Source organism: Schistocerca piceifrons, chromosome 1 (assembly GCF_021461385.2).
Source record: "Schistocerca piceifrons isolate TAMUIC-IGC-003096 chromosome 1, iqSchPice1.1, whole genome shotgun sequence".
Classification (NCBI taxonomy): Eukaryota; Metazoa; Arthropoda; class Insecta; order Orthoptera; family Acrididae; genus Schistocerca; species Schistocerca piceifrons.
In genome coordinates, this window is record NC_060138.1 from 834,817,044 (window position 1) to 834,842,348 (window position 25,305).

The 25,305-nt window shown below is 38.9% G+C and overlaps 1 long non-coding RNA gene across 1 annotated transcript; it reads left to right on the forward strand.

The window, feature by feature from the left end:
* The first annotated feature begins 80 nt into the window (after positions 1 to 80).
* Positions 81 to 24,609, forward strand: LOC124714725. Its single transcript, XR_007005641.1, has 2 exons — positions 81 to 2,704; positions 21,897 to 24,609. It is a non-coding gene; the product is annotated as an uncharacterized LOC124714725 (long non-coding RNA).
* The last annotated feature ends 696 nt before the right edge of the window (positions 24,610 to 25,305 follow it).

The window sequence follows — 25,305 nt, forward strand, 5'->3', positions numbered from 1 at the left end:
AAAAAATTGAAAAAAAAAAACATAAACAAAGGGTACACGAAATTCAAGCTACGAAGATGTGACTGTCGGAACAAGTGAGCCTGACTGCTGGATCATTTATTCATTTCATCATTGGATAGGTCTTCCTTTGTCTGTACTCTGTTGTTAAGATGCCGAAAGTGCGGTATCAGAAACCCATAGTAATCTATTATATTACAAAAGGCGACGTTTATCGCCAAACAGCTGCTGCATGTGTTCTGAAACATACACGTTCTTCAATCATTTGAATCCACTCCGGGTTACTGACCGTCTCTTAAAATTACGGCCTTAAAAATATGAAAACGTGTTGCCCCTGCATCTTTTCTAAAGTCAGCTGTCTACTTCCAATAACGCTTCGCTTCAGTGTTTTATATGTTGGAATCTAGCAAAGGTCTTTGTGGTCCATATAGGCCTACATTACCAATAATTTCCAATGGACGCGTGCCCAACTGCCTCTTACATTTCATTTCCATGTTGTGTTATCAGCATCAGATAGAAGACTGCTTTTATACAGATCCAACAGTGGTCTTGCCTTCTAAAAGTCTAATCTTACTAGCATAACTAATGCGCCCTATATACATCCCACACTGCTTACTCCATTCAAGTCATTGTCTCCCTCTATAATTTTAACCCTCAACTCATCCTCCGTTGGAATGTTCAGTTGGCAGACGAGAAGATTTGCAGAACATGTAAAGTCTTATAGGAAAGTATATTGTCAGGTCATTGTGAAGCAAAGCTTCTTAGAAATGATAATATAATAAGAATGTCTGGTAACAAATCAAAATATGTATGGGATATTGTAAAACGTGAAAGAGGGGAGATACATGAAGAGCAGGAAACTACTCTTACCAATTTTGATGATATCAAATTTGGCAAAGACGCCCTGCTAAATTACATAAAATATTACTTTATATAAACGCTTTCCAAACACTTAGCTTAAATTTCACTTATCAGGATCTATTTGGGGTTTGCATACAGCATGAGGTTCGTTCCAACTAATGAGCAGGAAGCAGTAAAGGCCTCCAATGCAAAATGTTACCTGGTGTATATGATTTTTCAGTGTCACTTGTAATCCAGACTGCTACACAAATTTCAAAGCTCTTGATTCACTGAGTGTATGTACCTTGAAAGAATAAAAATATCAAAGACAATACCTTTATTCAAGTGTGGAAATACGCATAAAGTTGAAAACTCCTCTTGGCATTCTCTAAAGTAGTAGAGCGATTAATGAAACAAAGAATCACCAAGTACTTAAATGGCCACAGCCTGCTGAATGGCAATTGAAAATCAGAGTGGCTTTCAAATGATAAATGATTACACCGATGAAATTGTTAGTAATTTGGATAACAACAATGGTGCTGTCAGAGTTAATATAGGTCTCTCTAAAGCTTTTGATATGGTTAATGATAAATTCTTTTAAATTAGTTGGATGCAATGGGAAAAAAGAAATAAAAAATTGGGCTCAAATAATATGTGCAAAATAAGTTACATGTTGTGGAGCTCACATCAACTCATGCTACTGATAAAATTGGAATAGTATCTGATGCAAGGAAAGTTGAAATAGGTGCACCCCAGGGTAGTGTGTTATTCCACCTTCTGTTCCTTATTTATGTAAATGATACACATCTGAAACATTGCCACCAAGATGAAGTTGTTTGCAGATGACACTAGTGTAGTAACGAGTGATGTTAAGGAATCTCTGTCCGCAGCTATTGATAAAAGTCCTTAATTCATGCATTGCAAACAATCTGACACCAAACATAAGAAAAACAAACTATATACAATTTGTGAATATGGGTAAATTCAAAAAGATCTACATCTGGTACTGGGTGGAAATAAGTAGAAGGGGTACAGTGCATGATGCTTTTAGGAATGAATGTTGACCAAGACTTAAATGGGAAAGACCATGTAACTAATATTTCCCAGAAATTCAGTTATGCATGTTTTGCTTTGAGAATTATTTCTAAAGTTTGCTCCCCAGATGGTGCTAGAATGGCTTATTTTAATTACTTCCAGTCCCTTGTAGCTATTGGAATAGATTTCTGGGGTAAAATTAATACTTGATTAAATGAAATTTCTGCATTACAGAAAAGAGTTATTTGAATCTTGTCATATATGGTAGCTTGGCTATGGCTCACAGCAAGCCTTTATTTAAAAAGTTGTTTTTGCTTAATATTCCCTTCATGTACAAATGCAAATGTGTGTTGATGAGAGGAGTTAGCCTTGGTGACCTGCTAACCCATTCTGATTACCACCATTATAATACAACTGTGCATCCATCCATGTAGAACAAGTTAGAACAACCCACACTCCAAGACATGTGAGGCTCTTTGATACAATTCTTTACAATGTCCTTCCAACATACATATAGAGGCTGGAGATGGAAGAGGCTTCCGGATAACGAGTTAAAATCATTTCTGGTTGAGAAGTATTTCTACAATGTAAATGAATATGTTAGCTCATGGGACTACTGGGCCTTCATTCATATTCATTGTTCAGTTATTTTGACTCTGTTAACTGATGTACCATTGGTGATATGTTTGTGTTTGCAAAGAATGTTTCTGCTGTAGGTTTTCTGTTTCAGATGCTGTGTGACACACCTCTGCTGAGAAAGGATCTGGTGCCAACCTAATTGTGATGATTATGGCAGTGCTGTATAATGTGCTCTTGTGTTTTATTTTTCAAGGTGTGTTTTAAATCAAATTTTCATGTTATACCTGCATTATTTATTGACTTATTATGCATTTTGTACTTTTCTGCAGTGTGGTATAATTTATTCATGTGTTTTTGCACCTCTTTGGTAGTGTTTTTCTTTTTCATTTATTTACGTATTGTGCATGTTATACTCACAATGTAGATGTATTTTGTGATTCCCCTTCCAATCATTTACTGAGTGAGGTGGTTACTCCAGTCCTTATGTACTGGTCTCACATTCACGAGGACTGGGGTTTATTCCCCATTTGACCAGCCTGACTTGGGTTTTCTGCGATTCCCCCTTGTCACTAACATGAATGCTGGCGTGGTTCCTTTTATTAGGCTGTGGTCGATCTCCTGCTCTATCCTCACCTTATCCTATCCTATTTTGTTAATGTTTTATTTGTATATATTATTCCTGTATGTTTCTGACATGTCCAATACTATTGTACCAAATGATCAATGGATGAATAAATAAACTATCCATTGACAACTGATGTATCAGTTGATTACCTCTCAATTAGTTACTTGATCTATTCAGTTAGTCTTCAATGTTCTTCTGTGACATCTCATTTCAAAAGCTTCTGTTCTCCTCTTGCCCACACTATTTATTGTCAAATTTTTATCAGTTATTTTGCTTTCCAAATAACAAAACTCTATTACTTTTATTAGCATCTCATTTCCTACTCTGAGTCCTTTGCCACAACTGATTTAACTTGACTACACTCAATCACCCTCATGCTATGTTTGTTGATGTTCAGTCTGTAACTTATTTTCAAGACACTTATCCACTCAGTTCACCTGATCTTGTAATTCCTTTGCTTTATCTGCAAGAATCATAATCTCATTGACAAAACTGAAAGTTTTTATTCCTTCTCCCTAGGCTTGAATGCATTTCTCAGATTTCTTCATAGATTCCTTTACAACTTCCTCATTGTACAGATTGAATAATATGCAGGATAGACTACAATCCTGTCTCACTACCTTCTCAATTATTGGCTCCTTTTCATGCCCTTTGTTTATTGGGACCTCATCTGGTCTGTACTAGTTATAGGTCTTTTGTTCCGTGTATTTTATTCCTGATTGCCCTAGAACTCCAAAGAGTCTATTCCAGAAAACATTGCCAAAAGCTCCATCTAGATCTAAAAATATTATAATTGAACCTACAGCTTTCTTAAATCTATCTTCTAAAATAAATCATTGTGTTAGCACTACTTTAACTGTTTCTTCATCTCTCCAGAATCGAAAGCGATTTTAGTTCATGTTGGCTTTTACCAGGTATCCCAGTCTCTTATACATAACTCATTTTGCAGCTATAACTTATAACCCCCCCCCATGAACCATGGACCTTGCCGTTGGTGGGGAGGCTTGCGTGCCTCAGCGATACAGATAGCTGTACCATAGGTGCAACCACAACGGAGAGGTACCTGTTGAGAGATAAGACAAATGTGTGGTTCCTGAAGAGGGGCAGCAGCGTTTTCAATAGTTGCAGGGGCAGCAGTCCTGATTACTGACTGATCTGGCCTTGCAACATTAACCAAAACAGCCTAGCTGTGCTGGTACTGCAAACGGCATAAAGCAAGGGGAAACTACAGCCATAATTTTTCCCGAGGACATGCAGCTTTACTGTATGGTTAAATGATGATGGTGTCCTATTGGGTAAAATATTCCAGAGGTAAAATAGTCCCCCATTCAGATCTCCAGGTGGGGACTAGTCAAAAGGATGTCGTTATCAGCAGAAAGAAAACTGGCGTTCTACGAATTGGAGTGTGGAACATCAGATCCCTTTCAGGCAGGTAGGTTAGAAAATTTAAAAAGGGGAATTGATAGGTTAAAGTTAGATGTAGTGGGAATTAGTGAAGTTTGGTGGCAGGAGGAACAAGACTTCTGGTCAGGTGAATACAGGGTTATAAATACAAAATCAAATAGGGGTAATGCAGGAGCAGGTTTAATAATGAATAAAAAAAATAAGAGTGCAGGTAAGCTACTATGAACAGCATAGTGAACGCATTATTGTAGCCAAGATAGACACGAAGCCCACACCTACCACAGTAGTATAAGTTTATATGCCAACTAGTTCCGCAGATGACGAAGAGACTGAAGAAATGTGTGGTGAGATAAAAGAAATTGTTTAGATATTGAAGGGAGATGAAAATTTAATAGTCATGGGGGACTGGAATTCGATAGTAGGAAAAGGAAGAGAAGGATAAATAGTAGGTAAGTATGGAATGGGAGTAAGGAATGAAAGAGGAAGCCACCTGGTATAATTTTGCACAGAGAATAACTTAATCGTAGCTAACACCTGGTTTAAGAATTTTGAAAGAAGGATGCATACATAGAAGAGGCCTGGATATGCTGGAAGGTTTCAGATAGATTATATAATGGGAGGACAGAGATTTAGGAACCAGGTTTTAAATTGTAAGACATTTCCAGGGGCAGATGTGGACTCTGACCACAATCTATTGCTTATGAACTGTAGATTAAAACAAGAAACTGCAAAAAGGTGGAAATTTTAAGAGATGGGATGTGGATAAACTGAAAGAACCATAGGTTGTAGAGAGTTTCAGAGAGAGCATTGGGGAACAATTGACAAGAATGGGGGAAAGAAATACAGTAGAAGAGTAATGGGTGGCTTTGAGAAATGAAATAGTGAAGGCAGCAGAGGATCGAGTAGGTAAAATGACAAAGGCTCGTAGAAATCCTTGGGTAACAGAAGAGATATTGAATTTAATTGATGAAAGGAGAAAATATAAAAATGCAGTAAATGAAGCAGGCAAAAAGGAGTGCAAACGTCTCAGAAACGAGATTGACAGGAAGTGTAAAATGCCTAAGCAGGGATGGCTAGAGGACAAATGTAAGAATGTGGAGGAAGATATCACTAGGGGTAAGACAGATACTGCCTACAGGAAAATTAAAGAGACCTTTGGAGAAAAGAGAACCACTTGTATGAATATCAAGAGCTCAGACGGAAAACCAGTTATAAGCAAAGAAGGGAAAGCAGAAACGTGGAAGGAGTATATGGAGGGTCTATACAAGGGCGACATACCTGAGGGCAATAGTATGGAAATGGAAGAGGATGTAGATGAAGATGAAATGGGAGATATTATACTGCATGAAGGCATAGTGCTGAAAGACCTAAGCCAAAACAAGGCCCCAGGAGTAAACAACATTCCATTAGAACTACTGATAGCTTTGGGAGAGCCAGCCCTGGCAAAACTCTACACCATCTGGTGAGCAAGACGTATGAGACAGGCGAAATATCCTCAGACTTCTAGAAGAATATAATAATTCCAATCCCAAAGAAAGAAGGTGTTGACGGATGTGAAAATTAACGAACTATCAGTTTAATAAGTCACGGCTGCAAAATACCAGCACGAGTTCTTTACAGATGAATGGAAAAATGTAGATGCTGACCTCGGGGAGTATCAGTTTGGATTCCGTAGAAATGTTGAAACACATCAGGCAATACTGACCCTACGACTTATCTTAGGAGATAGATTAAGGAAAGGCAAACCTATGTTTCTAGCATTTGTAGACTTAGAGAAAGCTTTTGGCAATGTTGACAGGAATACACTCTTTCAAATTCTGGAGGTGGCAAGGATAAAATACAGGCAGCAAAAGGCTATTTACAATTTGTAGAGAAACCAGATGGCAGTTATACAAGTCGAAGGGCATGAAAGGGAAGCAGTGGTTGGGAAAGGAGTGAGACAGAGTTTTAGCCTATCCACAATGTTATTCAATCTGTATATTGAGCAAGCAGTAAAGGAAACAAAAGAAAAATTTGGAGTAGGAATCAAAATCCATGGAGAAGAAATAAAAACTTTGAGGTTTGCTGATAACATTGTAAGTCTGTCAGAGACAGCGAAGGACTTGAAAGAGCAGTTTACAGAATGGACAGTGTCTTGACAGCAGGATATAAGATGAACATCAACAAAAGAAAAATGAGGATAATGGAATGTAGTTGAATTAAACCAGGTGATCCTGAGGGAATTAGATTAGCAAATGAGACACTTAAAGTAGTAAATGAGTTTTGCTATTTGGGGAGCAAAATAACTGATGATGATCGGAGTAGAGAGGATATAAAATGTAGACTAACAATGGCAAGGAAAGTGTTTCTGAAGAAGAGAAATTTGCTAACATCGAGTATAGATTTAAGTGTCAGGAAGTCTTTCCTCAAAGTGTTTGTATGGAGTGTAGCTATGTATGGATGTGAAACGTGGACAATAAATAGTTTAGACAAGAAGAGAAGCTTTTGAAATATGGTGCTACAGAAGAATGTTGAAGATTAGATGGGTAGATAATGTAACTAATGAAGAGGTACTGAATAGAACTGGAGAGAAGAGGAATTTTTGGCACAACCTGTCTGGATGAAGGGATCGGTTGGTAGGACATGTTCTGAGGCATCAACGGATCACCAGTTTAGTATTGCAGGGCAGTGTGGAGGTAAAAACCATAGAGGAAGACCAAGAGATGAATACACTAAACAGTTTGAGATGGATGTAGGGTGCAGTAGTTACTTGGAGATGAAGAAGCTTGCACAGGATAGAGTAGCATGGAGAGCTGCATCAAATCAGTCTCGGGACTGAAGATCACATCAACAGCAACAACTCATTGAACTAATAGTTCAGTAACACATCATCATCTGTCTGCATTAGTATTGGGATTAATTACTACCTTCCCGAAATCTGAGGTTACTTCATCTTTTTCATATATTCTACATGCATGTAGAACAATGACGTCATGGATGGCTCCCTCAAGGATCTTAATAATTATGAAGAAATGTTGCCTGCTCCCATGCCTTGATATATGTCCTTCAGTATCAATTTCAGCTCAAAGAATGCCACCTCTCATCTCTTATTAATCCATTTCCCCTTTCTTTTCCATTTTATTGGCTTCAAGTTTCTATCTTATACACAGCCATTGCACTTATTCCTTCCATTTTCCAGCTTTCTTTTCCTTGTTTAGTAGTGGCTTACCACCTTCCTTCTTGATGTTCATACAGCTGATTCTCTTTCTCTAAAGGTTTCTTTGTAATTCCTGTAAGTAGCATCCTCCTTTCATACTGTCATGCATGCTTCTATGGATGTAATTCTTTCCCTATGTATTCATACTTTGACATTATGCACTTTCTTTGAATCCTGATTCTTTTCTACTGGCTGGTTTCATGCAGTGTGCCATGATTTTCTCTCTTATGCTACTCTCTTCAGCTTAGTAGCACTTAACTCTTCATCCTCAATCATCTATTGTAGTTTTTAAATCTTCAGTGTTTCCCTCTGTGGCTCCTTCTAGTACCATAAACGTTATTCACTGATGTCTTAACACATGCCAGATATTTGTGTCCTTTGTTCTAGTTAATGTTTACCACATATTCAATTTCTTACCTATTATGTGGAAAACTTCCATTTTGTTTCCAATACACTTCTTTGACTCCATATATCAGACACTTTGATTCTCTTCTCTTTTAGTTGTTTCACAGTCCATGAGCCACTTGTGTTCCAAATGTGTGTTCCCTGAGGTTTCTTCCTCAAATTAAGGCCTATGTTTGATATTAGTAAATTTCTTTTGGCAAGGAATCTTCTCTCTGTCTGTGCTAGTCTGATCCTTTTGTCCTTCATGCTTCATTTGTGCTTCCTCAATGCAGGAAAAGCAATGCATTGCTATACAGATCATCCACAGGCATTAACTTGCCACTGTAGTCTTCTACATTAACTGATGCTGCCCTTTGGGAACTGTGGAGGATTGTCTCTCTAGTGACCATTTTCTCATTTGGATCCATCTGCCAACTGGATCTGCAACTGCCACCAAATCACCTAAATGGCCACTCACATCATGGAACAGGGAATGCTGTTTAGCCCTGAGGGTCAGACAAATGGTACTGTGGAGGTCCACTGTAAGCCATTTGTTAACAGTGTTACAGCCTTTCACATTGCCCAAGAAAAAGTTCAACCCATTATCAGAGTGAACAAGAAGCAGTCATGACAAGGACTTTTATGAGGGCATGCTGAAAAGTAATGCCTCTGAATTTTAATGTGAAAACTCTTAAAACTATTTAAATAAAACAAATGTTATTAACATTCTACATCTTGATTCTTCATTTCTACATATTTGCAGCACTCTGTCATTAGGGGGCTCTGAATTGTATCGTGTAAAGTGTGCAGTGTAGTTATGCCGGTGCGTGAGAAACAGTACGCTAATCGAGTTTCAAATTTGAAGAGTTCATCCACACAATGAGCACCTCCTCCTTCAGCACAACGATGTCAGACCACACATGAACACTGCAACATCAGCAACAATCCCCCTGCCTGATGCCTTGGGTTCACTGTCATCGATCATCTTCCACACAGTCCCGATTTTTATCTGTTTCTGAAACTCAAAGAACATCTTTGAGAATTTCACTTTGGTAGTGATAAAGTGGTGTAGGTAGAGGAGAGGTTGTGGCTCTGCCAACAAAGTCAGACATTCTATAGTGATGGTATCAAAAATCTGGCCTCTTGTTGGGAGAAATGAGTTCATTTTGAGGGTGACTTTGGTGAGAAACAAATATGTAGACATGAAGAATACAGATGTAGAATGTTAATAATTTTTGTTTTACTTAAAAGCTTTAAGAGTTTTCACATTAAAAATTTTGAGGCGTTACCTTTCAATATGCCCTCATACAATCTATTAACACTTTTAAACCATCAGTAAATGTCTGTGAGTCATTGAGAGGGGTAAATGGTGCACTTCCAGATGCTCAGCCCAGTTGTTGTTTTCCTTTTATGCACAATATTTGAATGACAACCTAGTCATCTTTTTCAAGTTCTGCAAGTTTTGCTGTTATGTTTACTTGCTGCCTGGACTCCAACCAGGCTGTGAACTATTGTTAGTCTCATGCTGCTATGTGTAGCTGAGTTTGACTCCTGACATCCACTGTGCCTGAACAGATGGAAGCACACCATCAATCAGTCATGCCAAGAAGACCTGAGAAATGAGACCAATAATGGGTTAATTCACATACTGCAGTGCCCACACAGGATAATGGTGTTCAAATTATTCCACCAGAAACTATAGCCCAGACAATGGTGAAATACTTTGGACAAATTACATATGAGGGCTTATTTCAATAGTGGTACAAGTCCATTTTTGTTCATTCTGAGATACAGAGTCGTAAAGTTAAAAGAGTGCTGAAAAATCTGCAGTTGAGATACCAGAAATATTCAAGTATAACTGCAGATTTTTCAGCGCTCTTTTAACTCTTAACTAATGCCCATCAAGATCCTGCATTCTGCTGTGGATGGGAATTACAGGTGTTGGACAAAAATATGGAAACATTGCGAAAACTGTATGCTTGCCAAGCCTGCAGGTTGCACAGTAGGATTCGACCACAAATGGCACCTGTGCAATGTCCTCAATAAGAGCAAGTGTCAGTTGTGGTCAGAACTGTGTTTTGTGTAGTTGTGAGTGCACTGTGTTGGAGCTAAGTGACTTCAAAGTAGGCAGATTGTTGGTGCATTTATCATGGGTTCCTCCATTACAAGGGAAGCCATAAAACCTAGATTATGGAGCAATGGAAGAAAGTCAATTGGTCGGATGTCTTTTGGTTGCACTGTTTCCAACTTCTGGATGAGTGTATGCCTCAAGAGGCGGGGGTTCAGTGATGATTTTGTCAGCTATATCATGGTATTCCGTGGGCCCCATGGCTACTCTGAAAGATCGCATTACTGTCTAGGATTATGTGACAATTTTGATTGATCAGGCCCATCCCATGCTACAAAGTTCCCTAATGGTGATGCCATATTCTGAGACGACTGGGACCCCTGTCCACATAGCTTGCATTGCCCACAACTTGTGAGCACAAGGGTGAGTTGTTGTATCTCCCTTGGCCACCACATTCACCAGATCTCAATACTGTTGAGCCCTTGTGGTCTACTTTGTAGAGAAGGGTGCATGATCACTATCTACCTTCATCATCACTACCCGTACTTGCCAACATTCTACAGGAAGAATGGTGTAAGGTACCCTTGAAAACCATACAGGATCTTTATTTATCCATTTTGTGATGACTGGAAGATGTTTCAAATGCCGATTGTCTCCCTATCTGTACTAGACAATGGGAAATGGAGGTGGTGTATTTGTCGCAGTAGACATGAAACTCAAATCCACCAATATAGAAACTGAAGTAGCATGTGACATTGTTTGGGGAAGGCTCGGTATCAGTGTGGGCATAGAATGATAATTGGAACCTTCTATTGCCCATCAAACTCCTTTCCTGATATAACTGAAAATTTAGAGAAAACCTCAGTTCACTTGTACGTAAATTCTCCAATCATACTGTAATCATTGGTGGAGTCTTTAATCATCCAACAATCAATTGGGAAAATTACAGTTTTGTTAGTGGTGGACACGATAAGACACTGTGTGAAACATTACTAAATGCTCAAGTTTAAAAGAGTAGTTGACTATGCACTGGATGGATACATATCCAGTAGAACAGTTCATAATGGGAGCGATCCCTTGTGGTATACAGCCACTTTAAAGAAGCTTCTAAAGAAACAGAGATTCTACATCTACATCTATACTACAAACCACCATGAGGTGCATGGAAGAGGGTACGTCCCATTGTACCAGTTATGAGGATTTCTTCCTGTTCCATTCACACGTGGAGTGCTGGAAAATGATTGTTTGAATGCCTCTGTGCGTGCAGTAATTATTCTAATATTATCCTCACAATCCCCATGTGAACAATATGTAGGGGGCCATAGTATATTCCTAGAGTAATCATTTAAAGCTGGTTCTTGAAACTTTGTTATTAGACTTTCTCAGGATAGTTTATGCCTATCTTCAAGAGTCTTCCAGTTCAGTTCCACAAACCGGTGACAATTCATGCTGTCCTTCTCTGTATACAATCAATATCCCCTGTCAGTCCTATTTGGTACAGGTCATGCACACTTGAGCAATATTATAGAACTGGTTGTACAAGTGATTTGTAAGCAATCTCCTCTGTAGACTGATTGCACTTACCCAGTATTCTACCAATAAACCGAAGTCTACCACCTGCTTTACCCATGACTGAACAGACAGTTATTTGTATGAGTTGGCCACTTCCAACAGTGTCTTATTGATATTATAGTCATACCTTTCTTCATTTTGTGAAGTGCAAAATTTACCATTTCTGAACATTTAGAGCAAGATGCCAATCACTGCAACATGTTGAAATCTTATCAGGATTCGACTGCATATTTATGCAGCTTCTTTCAGATAGTACTTCATTATAAATAATGTCATCAACTGCAAAAAGGCTGATTTTGATATTAATATTCTCTGCAAGGTCATTAACATGCAATATGAACAGCAAGGGTCCCAACACACTTCCGTGGGGCACACATGAAGTTATTTCTACATCTGACAATGACTGTCCGTTCAAGAAAACATACTTTGTCCTCCACACCAAAAAGTCCTCATCCCCTCACAAATTTCACTTGATACTCCACATGATCATACTTTTGACAATAAGCATAGGTGTGGTACTAAGTCAAACACTTTTCGGAAATCAAGAAATGCTGTGCGTACCTGGTTGACTTGATCCAAAGCTTTCAGTATGTCATGTGAGAAAAGTGTGAGTTGGGTTTCACATGATGGATATTTTCGAATTTCTGCTGGTTGGCATTGAGAAGGTCATTCTGTTCAAGGTACCTCATTATGTTTGAGCTTAGTATATGTTATAAGATTCTACAACAAATTGATGTCAAGGATTCTGGATGGTAGTTTTGTGGATCACTTCTACTATGCTCCTTGTAGATGGGTGTGACCTGTGCCTTTTTCCAAGAACTGAGCACAGTTTTTAGTTTGAGGAATCTATGATAGACTATAGTATGAAAAGGGGCTAACTCAACCACAAATTCAGTATAGAATCTGACAGGGATTCCACCGGGGCCTGGAGCTTTGTTCAGTTTTAACAATTTCAGCTGTTTCTCAACACCACTGACACTAATACTTATTTCATTCATCTTTTCAGTGGTATGATGATAGAATTGGGGCAGTTTTCCTGGGTCTTCCATTGTGAAGGAACATTTGAAAACAGAGTTAAGCATTTCAGCCTTTGCTTTGCTAACCTCAATTTCAGTTCCTGTCGCATTCACTGGTGCCACTAACAGCCTTTACATATGATCAGCATTTCTTTGGGTTCTGTGATAGATCATGTGACAGTATTCTCCTATGGTAGTCAGTGAAGGTATCACACATTGCTCTCTTGACAGCCAAACACGTTTCATTTTGTTTTACACCTACAAAGTATTATACAGTAATCTCTGCTTCTTTATAAGTTTCTTTACAGTGACTGTATACCATGGAGGATACCTCCCTTTATGAACTGTTCTACTGGATACATATCTATCTAGTGCATGGTCAACTATTCTTTTAAATTATTTGAATGCATGGTGTCTGTTCATTCGAAAAAACAGACACCATGCAGATCCTGCAGCTGTGAAACATTATATGTAAACTGGAGGGGGATCACTGCTATCAGCTGCAGCGGGAGATGAAGTGGAATCAGTGGTGATGAGCAAAAATTTGCACTGGACCAGGATTTGAACCTAGGATTTCCTGCTTACTAGGCAGGCGCAGTTACGATAACACTGTGTCCTGGATGGCACACATGCCTAGTAAGCAGGAGGTCCTGCATTCGGATTCAGGTATGACACACATTATTGCTTGTCACCACTCTTTCTGCTTAATGTCCTACTGCAGATGATAGCAGCAATCCCCCTTCAGTTTACAGGCATTCTTTTAAACTTGAGTCGGAGTTCCTCTCCATGCTCCTGTCCTCTATGTGATCAAAAGTACCCAGACACCCCTAAAAACATACTTTTTCATATTAGGTGCATTGTGCTGCCACCTACTGCCAGGTACTGCATATCAGTGGCCTCAGTAGTCATTAGACATCATTAGAGGGCGGAATGGGGTGCTCCATGGAACTCACGGACTTTGAACGTAGTCAGGTGATTAGGTGTCATGTCTGTACACGAGATTTCCACACTCCTAAATATCCCTAGGTCCACTGTATCCAATGTGATAGTGAAACATGAAGGGACACGTACAGCACAAAAGCGTACAGGTCTATCTTGTCTGTTGACTGACAGAGACTGCTGACACTTGGAGACAGTCGTAATGTGTAATAGGTAGACATCTATCCAGACTATCACACAGGAATTCCAAACTGCATCAGGATCCACTGCAAGTACAAAGACAGCTAGGCAGGAGGTGAGAAAACTTTGATTTCACGGTCGAACGGCTGCTCATTAGCCACACATCACGCCGGTAAATCCCAAATATGCATTGCTTTGTGTAAGAAGTGTAAACATTGGACAACTGAACAGTGGGAAAACATTGTGTGGAGTGACAAATCACAGTGTACAATGTTGCGATCAGATGGTAGGGTGTGGGTATGGCAAATGCCTGATGAACGTCATCTGCCAGCGTGTGTAGTGTCAACAGTAAAATTCGGAGGCAGTGATGTTATGGTATGGGTCATGTTTTTCATGGAGGAGGCTTGCACCTCATGTTGTTTTGTGTAGCACTATCACAGCGCAGGCCTACATTGATGTTTTAAGCACCTTTTTGCTTCCCACTGTTGAAGAGCAATTCGGGGATGGCAATTGCGTCAATTTGGGGATGGCAATTGAGTCTTTCTGTGCGATCGAGCACCTGTTCATAATGCATGGCCTGTGGTGGAGTGGTTACAGAACAATAACATACCTGTAATGGGCTGGCCTGCACAGAGTCCTGACCTCAATCCTATAGAACACCTCTGGGATGTTTTGGAACGCCAACTTCATGCCAGACCTCACTGACTGGCATTGATACCTCTCCTCAGTGTAGCACTCCATGGGGAATGGGCTGCCATTCCCCAAGAAACCTTACAGCACCTGATCGAACATATGCCTGCAGGAGTGGAAGCTGTCATCAAGGCTAAGGGTGGACCAACACCATACTGAATTCCAGCATTACTGATGGAGGGCGCCATGAACTTGTAAGTCATTTTCAGCCAGGTGTCCAGATGCATTTTATCACATAGTGTATCATTCTATTTGTTTTAGTTGTTCTCTGTACTTTGGTCATCATTGTTGTCACAGTCGTGTCATGGTAACTGATACAAGTTTTGATGTGGACATCCTCAAAGAGATTGCATCTACTTGTTGCCATTAAATCTAATATATTTCTATCATGCATGGGGCTCCTAACTGTCTGTTCTAGCTAGTTTTCAGAGAAGGCATTTGGTAACATTTTGCAGGATGTCTTTTCATGCCACTAACAAAAATATAATTTCCCAATTATTTGTTGGATGATTAAAGTATGCACTTATGACTGCAATATGATTGTGGAACTTACATATAAGTGAACTGAGGTTTTCTCTAAAGTTTTTGGTTACATCAGCCAGTGTTTCTGGTGGACGACAGTAGGATCCAATCATCATTTTATGCTCACCCCTGTTACTGAGTCTTGCCCAAACAATCTCACATGCAGCTTCAATTTATACCTCGGTGGATTTGAGTTTCTTGTCCACTGCGACAAATATACCAGCTCCATTTCCCATTTACCTGTCCTTTTGATATATATGTAAATGTTCCCCAAAAACCTCACTGCTATCAGTTTCAAATTTCATCCAGCCTTCTGTATATAGTATTATGTGAGCTTCATTGCTTTTCATGAGCGCTTCACTCTCTGGCACTTCGTTGCAAATGCTTCAGCAGTTTACCATAAGGATTCTGAGGTTCTCACCTGTGGGAGGATTACTGCTGAATAAGTGTAAAACAAAACATAGAACTACAGATATGCTGAGTGAAATGCATTTGGGTGTCAAGTGAGCCATGTGTAAAGCCTTCAGTGACTCCTGTAGCAGAATACTATCTAATGATTTTTCACAAAACCCAAAGAAATTCTGGTCATGTCTAAAGATTGTTAATGGCACCAAAGTTAGTATCCAGTCTCTAAAATTGAGGGTAGCAAAGCAAAAGCTGAAATGCTTAACTCCATTTTCAAGTGTTCCTTTACAAAGGAAAACCCAGGGGAATTGCCCCAATTTAATTCTCAAATCTCTGAAAAAGTGAGTGAAATAAGTGTTAGTGTCAGTGGTGTTGAGAAACAGCTGAAATCATTAAAATAGAATGAAGCTCCAGGCTCTGATGGAACCCCTGTCAAATTCTATACTGAATTTGTGGCTGAGTCAGAACCTTTTCTGGACTATAATCTATTGTAGATTCCTTGAACAAAAGACCATGCCCAGTTCTTGGAAAAAGGTACAGATCACACCTGTCTACAAGAAGCATAGTAGAAGTGATCCATAAAACTACCATCCTGTATCCTTGACATCAGTTTGTTGTGGAATCTCAGAACATATTCTGAGCTCAAACATAATTAGATGTCTTGAACAGAATAACCTTCTCAATGCCAGCTGGCAAGGATTTTGAAAACATCAATCATGTGAAATTCAACTCACACTTTTCTCACATGACATACTGAAAGCTTTGGATCAAGGCAACCAGGTAGATGCAGTATTTCTTGATTTCTGAAAAGAATTTGACTCAGTACCATGCCTATGCTTATTGTCAAGAGTATGATCATATGGGGTATCAAGTGAAATTTGTAAATGGATTGAAGACTTTTTGGTAGGGAGGGCATAGCACGTTATCTTGAATGGAGAGTCATCGTCAGATGTAGAAGTAACTTCAGGTATGTCCCACAGAAGTGTGTTGGGACCCTTGCAGACAATATTAATAATAAAATCAGGCTTTTCACAGATGATGCAGTTGTCTATAATGAAGCACTGTCTAAAAGAAGGTACATAAACATTCAGTCAGAGCTTGATAAGATTTCAGTGTGGTACAAAGATTAGCAACTTGTTTTAAATGTTCAGAAATGTAAAATTGTGCACTTCACAGAATGAAAAAATGTGATATCCTATGACTATAATGTCAATGAGTCACTGTTGGGATTGGCCAACTCGTACAAATATGTGGGTGTAATGCTTTGTAGTAGGGGCATGAAGTGGAATGATATCTTAGCTTCAGTCATGGGTAAAATAGGTGGTAGTCTATGGTTTATTGGTAGAATACTGGGGAAGAGCAATCAGTCTACAAAGGAGATTGCTTACAATATACTTGTGTGACCAGTTCTAGAATATTGCTCAAGCATGTGGGACCTGTAACAGATAGGAGAATGGGGGATACTGAACGTACATAGAGAAGAGCAGCACAAATGGTCACAGGTTTGTTTAATCTGTGGGAGAGTGTCACAGAGATATGAAGGAACTGAACAAGAAGACTCTTTAAGATAGACATAATCTATCCCAAGAAAGTCTACTAGCAAAATTTCAAGAACTAGCTTTAAAGGATTACTCTAGGAATCTACTACAACCCTCTATGTATCACTCACAAATGGAACACGAGGATAAGATTAGAATAATTATAGTTCACACAGTAGCATTCAAACAGTCATTCTTCCTGTCTTTTGTGTGTCAAAGGAATGGCAAGAAAGCCTAATAACTGGTACAGTGGGTTGTACCCTCTGCCATGCATGTCACAGTGGTTTGCAGAGTGTAGATGTAAGTGTAAGGTGTTTTTGGTGTTTCCATATTGTTGTCCACCCTCTGTTGCTGAGGGAAAATGGTTGGTCCTTAAGTCCAGTAACAATGAAGAGAACAAACAGCCCTTTTAGATAGAGGAGTTAAAGAATGAACTATATAAAGCTTTCAATTGAGACACAAGAGCCAAACATAGACACTATATGTTGGAACATTTAAATAATGAGAATATATATTGCTTCTTGGAGGAAAACAATGATCCGCTTACTGAAGCCTGGGAAGGAAGGACTGCAACAGCTTAAGTAGTTGTTGCTGGGTAGAATTGCCATTTCTATAGGGAAAACACTGGAACAAATGATCAACAGCCTCTTAGTATGGACTCTAGAAACCAGAAAGCTTCTCATTCACATTTAGTGTGGATTCTGTAAGTAGCATTCTACACCTGACAATCTAACACTCCTTGAGTCTGTTATGCAAGAGGGTTTTTACTTACTTACATATTTATTTTTTGCAGACAGCAACTAATGGGAATTTTTGTATATTGAAAAGGACAATGACACTACATGAAGATACAATTTCATCTGACTAACTGCATGAATGGAGCTTCCCAGGTCATCTTTCAATTAAAGTGTAGTTCCTTTCTGAGCACAGGGTTGGTAGTGCACACTCACATCAAGATACTCAGGAGAATGATGTCCCTTCGGTGAGTGTGTTAAGTGTTCTCTTTTTTGCAACAGCCATCAATAGTAGAGTGACCACAGTCAGGAAGGACTGATGACCACAGATGTTAAGTCCCATAGTGCTCAGAGCCGCAGTCAGGAACCCTGCCTGGTGGTCTCTTTTTGTGGATGATTGTTCAGTCTTTTGTTCATCTTTTAGACTCAAGATAACTGCATGTTAACTGCAACTAACAGTAAGAAGACTAGAATTATGTGCTAAAACCCTAGGCTTCAAGTTTTTCCCAGATAAATTTGTGTGTTAATGTTGACTGTGAACATTAAGTTGTAAATCAACACGAACTGTGACTAGGGACACCATTTTTAATTTGAAGGAATAAGTAAAGTTCCTGGGACCTAGCTTCACTGAAAAATTCATATGGCTTTAACACCTTAAGTGTCTCAAAGAAGGTCATAGTGGCAGAATCTGGAGTGCAGCAGATATATCCCACTTGTTCTTTTACAGAGAATTTCATCAGTCATTATTGAACTATGGCTGTATTATATATGGTTCTGCACAATCCTGTTTAAAGATCGTGGGCATTAGACTGGAAAACGAAGTCTTGAGGACAAGGCCCGGGAACTGTCTCTGACCATCTGACAGAGATTCCTCATGTTGTGATATGCATATAAAGTCTGGTTAATCCCCAAGTCTCTGGATTTTAAATGTTTTGCCTGACCACCAGCAGAAAGAATGTATGTAAATTGCAGAAGAGCAGTAAGACCATTTGGCATTAGAGCACAGGAGCAACTTCCTCCCCAGCCCAACAAGTCACATCCAGCCCATGTTCACATCAGACCTACCAACCATCAACAATACCTCTGTTTCATCAGCTGCCTTCCATTCCAGGCAAGAAGTCCCTGCCATACAATGCAGCCAATGTGATCACCACATCTGCAGTGATGAGCAGACCCTGTACAAATCTGATGAGGGTCTCACTGTGGCCATCACAAACCAAAATTAACCTTCCCACCTTGTCATTATGGAAGTGTTGGTTGCAGCTGGAGATGGATAATTTGATGGTCAGGCTATTTGGAGGGAGTCCATAAGAAAATTGCAGGAACAGTATGTAGGACTGTGTTCTTGCTAGGAGAAGGGAAACTTTCCTTCATTGATGCAGATGGAAAGAACAAAAACCCTCATTAGACGATAAAAAATGGGTAAAAAGAGACATAGTCTCCCTCCACACTTGTCCAGAAACAGATCTCTGGTACTTTATCTCTCTAGTCACCTATAATAACCCCCATACCCACTGACTGGCTGGAAAGGAGTACACCCCTCCCTCCCGTCACCAGACTAGGGCAACAGGCTAATATTCTTCACCAGGGTTTTGACTACCTCTTGTTGTGTCCTCAAATGAGAAATATCCTCCCCACTATCCTCCTCAGTAATATTCTGCCACTAACCCAATCAATGCGATATTCTTGTCCCTATCTAATCCAAGCCTGCTCCCAACCGTTTGCCCCAAGGCTCACATCCGTATCATAGACCTAGATGCAAGACTTGTCCCATACATTGACCACTACAGCCTACTCTAGGCCTGTCACAGGCAGACAGTGGCATTGTATGTGGGCATGACTACTAACAAGCTGTCTGTGCACAGAATGGCCACTGCCATACTGTGACTAATAGATAGCTGGACCACTCTGTTGCCAAGCATGCCACACAACAACACAGTGTGCTTGATTTCAATGACTACTTCATGGTCTGTGCCATGTGAATTCTTTCCACCAACACCAGCTATTCTGAATTGTGCAGGTGGGAACTCTCAATACAACATATCCTTCATTCCCATAAACCCCCTGGTCTCAGTCTTCACTGGACCGTGTTCCACCTGTGCTTATCCTGTTTTCTGCTGCCACTCCAGTGTCACATCAGCCTGCTACTCCTCTGGCATATCGGGATAGTCATTTCCCCCTCTCTGCCTCTCTCCTCTTCCATTTTCCCCTCAAGTACAGCCTCTCGATGTTGCACTTAAGAGCTCACCATCCTGACCCTGGTACATCCCTGTGCACTCCCATAGGCAGCAGCGTCTTCCACCACCCCCATGCTGCGGTTCCCCCTCCCCCCCCCCCCCCTCTCCAACTTGAGTTGAGCATCATTAGTTTAGCTCCTCTATTGTTACCTGTCTGATATGGTTGAGCCTGTCCAGTATAGCCTACTTTGTCCTCAGAGCACACAGAGCTCACCAATACCTCAAGGTCACATGCCTGCATGAGGTTTTTTGTTTTATTTTTAAATTTTGTTCCTATTTTTTTTTATTTTATTGTTGTCAATATTTTATTGTTTTGTTTTAGTTTTTAAAATTTTGTTTATTTTGTATTTCCTTTTAATTTTTTGTGTTATAGTTGCATGCATTTTATCGATACATGCATGAGACTGTATATGCAAACATATGAAAAGTAACCATAAATACTTAATATAGTGCACAAAATAACAGCAAACATTAATATGGTAATGAACGAAATATTAAATACTGTGGAAAATTTATGATAATAATGTATGTAAATAGTTCATATTAAATAGATACACTTCTTATACTACCACATTACTTAGATATACTTACATAAAAGCATACTATATCACAAGCTGCATGATTCGTGCAACAACTATAAATTATGGAAAAGCATACATCTTGTTATTATCTATTATCTTAAAATTCTTGACATTGTTTATTTAAAGTATGCAATAATAAAAACTGAAAATTAACAAACTGCCACTAGAAAAACATACGTGAATATTTTTGCGCAAAATGTTGTAATAACCAATCCGAATTAAGAATGTGTATGATTGACTGAAATAAGCAGAACAACTGTGAAATAGTGTAAGTGCAACAAAACATTATCAACTTTTTAGTCCTGTATGAAAATTGACGAACTTAAGCTTGTTTCGCTCGAAAAATTTTTTTTTTACAAGATAGCATACTAGTTTTTGGAGAAAATGCAGTAAAACAGTTTCTATTGGTCAGAAATGAGGTGACCTTTTCTGACAATTATTTTTATAGCAAATTTTGGGGTAGTATAATTTTCTGCATCGATACTGATAAAGCTTTTAAACGTTTGCTCAGAAGGCAGGTGAAGATAGGGTAAGTTGATGAGGAGCCTAAGATGATGAATTTTGAATTTCTCTGATAACCCTACAGGTGGTGCTATGTGTACTATGCTATTGTTTCCTTAATATGCTCTGCAGGCATGTCTATTGAACTATTCACACTTGGTCATTTTATTTTATTGAGAACAGAGGCTTGGAAGTGGATGCTGTTTTTGTAACAATTTTTCCTATGGTTTAAATAAATTTCATGTAAGTAATTCTGTTATATTAATGAATAATAGTTGAGTCCTGTTAAGTCTTATAGATATACTGATTCTTTACTAACAGTTCAATGAAATTATTCTGTAAGACTTTGTGCATGTTAAGTCTGTATCCAAAATGTTGACTGTGGTTAAAATGGTGAATTATGCAGAGGCTAAGGTGACGAATTCATCATCTTTCCTACCTCTCTCTGTTGCCATGCTTCTAATCCCTTTGTTATTGTGTAACCATGTCATTTTGATCACATGCTAACTAATAAACGTGGGGAAAATGAATGTAAGGAAGACAGATTGACAGAAATGCAGCAAGGAGTCAACGAAAAGGCGATGCGGCTTGTAAGAAATGTGACTACTGTTAATGCTGCCACTAGGAAGTTCAACTTTCCTTAAGCTACTTTACATTACTATGTAAAAAAACATACTGATGAAGTAAGCTATGGTTGTATTCATATTTAAATATATTTGAAAATCTCATTTTAAATTTGTATTTTATCTATTTATTTTTCATTAAAAATAAAATTAAAATAAAGTCTTTGTTATTTAAGTTTTCAAAAATCTCATTGTAGACCTAATAATTCAGACTGATTCTTTTATTTCAGGATTTGCCGCAGAATGCAGCCAGGTTTATAAATACATTTAATCATGATTACAAGAATTGGGGCAATATTCCATCGATTCAGACAGAAGAGCTTTTGAACTGAAAAGGTTTGACTTCACTCAAGTTGTTTACCATTATGCTGAATTTAAGAATAAAGAGCATTGATTCAGCAAAGCTAAAAAGATGGCAGGGAAAGATTTTATTCAAAATTTCATGACACATTTTTAATTTTCTGTTTGTATACCAGAACTTACGCTGGGAGCTAGATTGGCTGCATTTAGTTAAGTGAATTTAGAGGGATTTTCTAATTTATGCAGAGAAATAAGAACAAAATGCAAATTTGAGCCCTGCAAGATCTTTAACGTTGATGAGACAGGATTTTCAACAGTTCCCGCGAAGGTACCACCAGTATCAAGCTCTGATGGCAAAGGAAAGGTAGGAAAGGTTTCCTCTGCTGAGTGGAGAACAAGTATTAGCATTGCTTGCTGTGTTAGTGTCACAGTCAGTTCGTACCTCCACTTTTTATTTATCTTAGGGTCAGAATGTGTGTGGTGTAACAGACAACAAGTGGTCTGTTGCATGCGCCATCTATTGCCCCTGGCCTAGCACAAATTCTAATTAAATGATAAAATTGAGTTGCGGATTAGGATTTGTTAGTTATGTGCATAAATACTGCGGACGTATTTGGTTTTTATATGTGCAGATAATTGAAACACCGAGCCAGCAACTGGCGCGGACTTTCCTTGATGCGGCAAGTAGCAGGCCACCATGGAGCAAACACAGTGAGGCTGATGACATCGCTCCATGGAGGTCCAGAGTCGCAGCGGCGTGATACTCCAAGGCGGTTGTTGGACTTTGGAGAAAAAAAAAACTAAGAATGTATAATGAGGAACTTTGTCTGTAACAGCGAGAGCAGGAAGAAGCAATTTAATGGCTGGTAACGCAGTAGGCGGTACCTCAAGAGCCGACTGTACATAGGTATCAGAAATAAATTGCTGTAACTATTGTAAAAAAGGAGTTCTGAATAAGAGTTATTACGAGAAGCAGTCAGACAGCGTCAGTTACTGATGAATGATCACCATAGGCGACATTTTCTTCATTAGCTGCACCGTACCCTCTTTCACTTGACGAATTTAGTGAACAATAAGACAGAGCCGAACTATGCAAATAATAAAACTCATCAGTGGGGCAGGTACAGCGCAAATGCAGCTAGCATATCTTAATCCTTTAACTGCTCTGGATGTGTTAACGCGCGCGCCTTTGTACCTATGCCTGTGTGCTCTGAGCGTGTTTACGCGCACCACCAGTCCTTCACCTGGCACTCTGAACATGTCTACACGTAGACATGTTCAGAGTACCAGGTAGAAGGACTGGTGGTATGCGTAAACGCATTCAGAGCACGCAGGGACAGGTACAAAGGCATGTGCGTTAACACGTCCAGAGCATTTAAAGGGTTGATGGTGCTTCACCTGAATTTGTTGGAGTTGGCCATGAATCTGGCATGCTTCAGGGCTTTGTAAAATAGGTGGAGCATTTCATTAAATAAGTAATACCATCACAAAGATATCCAATCTTTTTGTTTCTGGATAATCATACTTCACATCTCACTTTGGGAGCCATTACCCTCTGCAGAGATAATTTCATAACTCTCCTAGGTTTCCCATTGCACACAAGACACGGATTGCAAACTTTGGATGTGTTATTTTACAGACCTCTGAAGACAACCTATAGTAGAGCTTGTACTGATTTATCTTGCTAATCATCCAGACCAAGTAATAACAATACAAGTCATTGCAAGCTTTTTCAACATTATCTTTAACAAAGCTGCATCTTTAAACAATGCAATCAAGGCCATTATAGACACAGGAACTGAGAAATTAATGATGAAGACTTCACAGCATCGCTAACAATGGACACTCCTATCAATGAAAATTCAACCAACACAGGTGCTCTACCTGGTATGTCAGCAAACCCAACTGCAGAATTTGATGCACTGCAAGGTCATTCATCTAACTCTACTACTAGCTCTATTTTACCCTTGTTATCCCAAGCAGAACCTCTACCAGGGTCTTCATCTAACTCTATACCTACTTCTATTTTATCTCCATTACCGCAAGCAGAACTTGGTGAATTATCAGCGCCCTCACATACACCTAACTCCACATCTACCTGTGCTTTACCTCTGTTACCTCAAGCTCCTCCTAAAGGAGGCGCAAAAGAGCAAAGAAATAAGTTGCCATATCTACCCATAACTAGCACGTCCACGAAAATAGCTCTGGAAGAAAAGAAACAAAGAAAATAGAACAACAGGAAGAAGAAAGAAAAATGAAGAGATGTAAAAAATTGAGAGGGAATGCAAATGCAAAGGAAAAAAATATGAACGAAGGTCCTAAACGTAAACTTGCGTTCAGCAGAGGTTTTGAAGTGAAACAAAGAGAGGATCCTAGAATAGACTTCTGCAAATCATCTTCAGACACATCCAATGAAATTGAGTACATTGACAGTGTTTCCAATTATGTTGATGAAAGAGACAGCATCCTTTGTGATGAGGTTGGAAAAACAGAAATGTGGTCTCAGTGTTCCTGATGCAAAGAGTGGGCTCATGCTCCATGTATGGGCTTAAATTACAGAAAGCAAAGTAAAAAGTATTATGTTTGTGACTTTTGTGAAAAATAGATAATCATCAATAAAATGTCTTTGTTTTCTAAATGAAATTTCATTTTGTCATCTTACCCATACCCCAAAGTCATCTTGCCTCTCCTGTAGGGTAAGTTGACAAAAAAAATCTTTAGTTTCAGGAAATACTTAAGCACTCAAATCTAAAGGGAATAGATGAAGTAATTGATTTGCCATAAATAAACTATTTGACTTCAAAGTAAAGGCCAGAAAAATCACAATATACCTTAACGTCGTCAACTTACCCAACTGTCGCTTATACCATTTTGTACAGGACTGGGCATAATTCTTGTGTAGTACATGCAGTGTTTTGCACATCCAAAAATTTATCAACGATATAAAGCCACCAGTGGTTAAAATCTTTAACTTATAAACAATGAAATGGTAATTAACTGTAATAATCATTTTTTTTATATCATATCCAAATGCAGTGCTTAAAATGCAATAAATTGTGGTGAAACACAATTTCGTGTGCAAATGCATATTCTTTTGCACTTAAAACCTGAACAATGAAAGATTTTTGCAAACATTTCTTGTAATTACTGTAAGAATATATTTCTCATTATAATATGTTATCACTTTAAGCCATCTCAGCACAAGCAGTTCGTGTAAAATTGGTTTTATATGCATGGAACACGTGAGGCAATACTGACCTTACGACTTATCTTAGAAGAAAGATTAAGGAAAGGCAAACCTACGTTTCTAGCATTTTTAGACTTAGAGAAAGCTTTTGA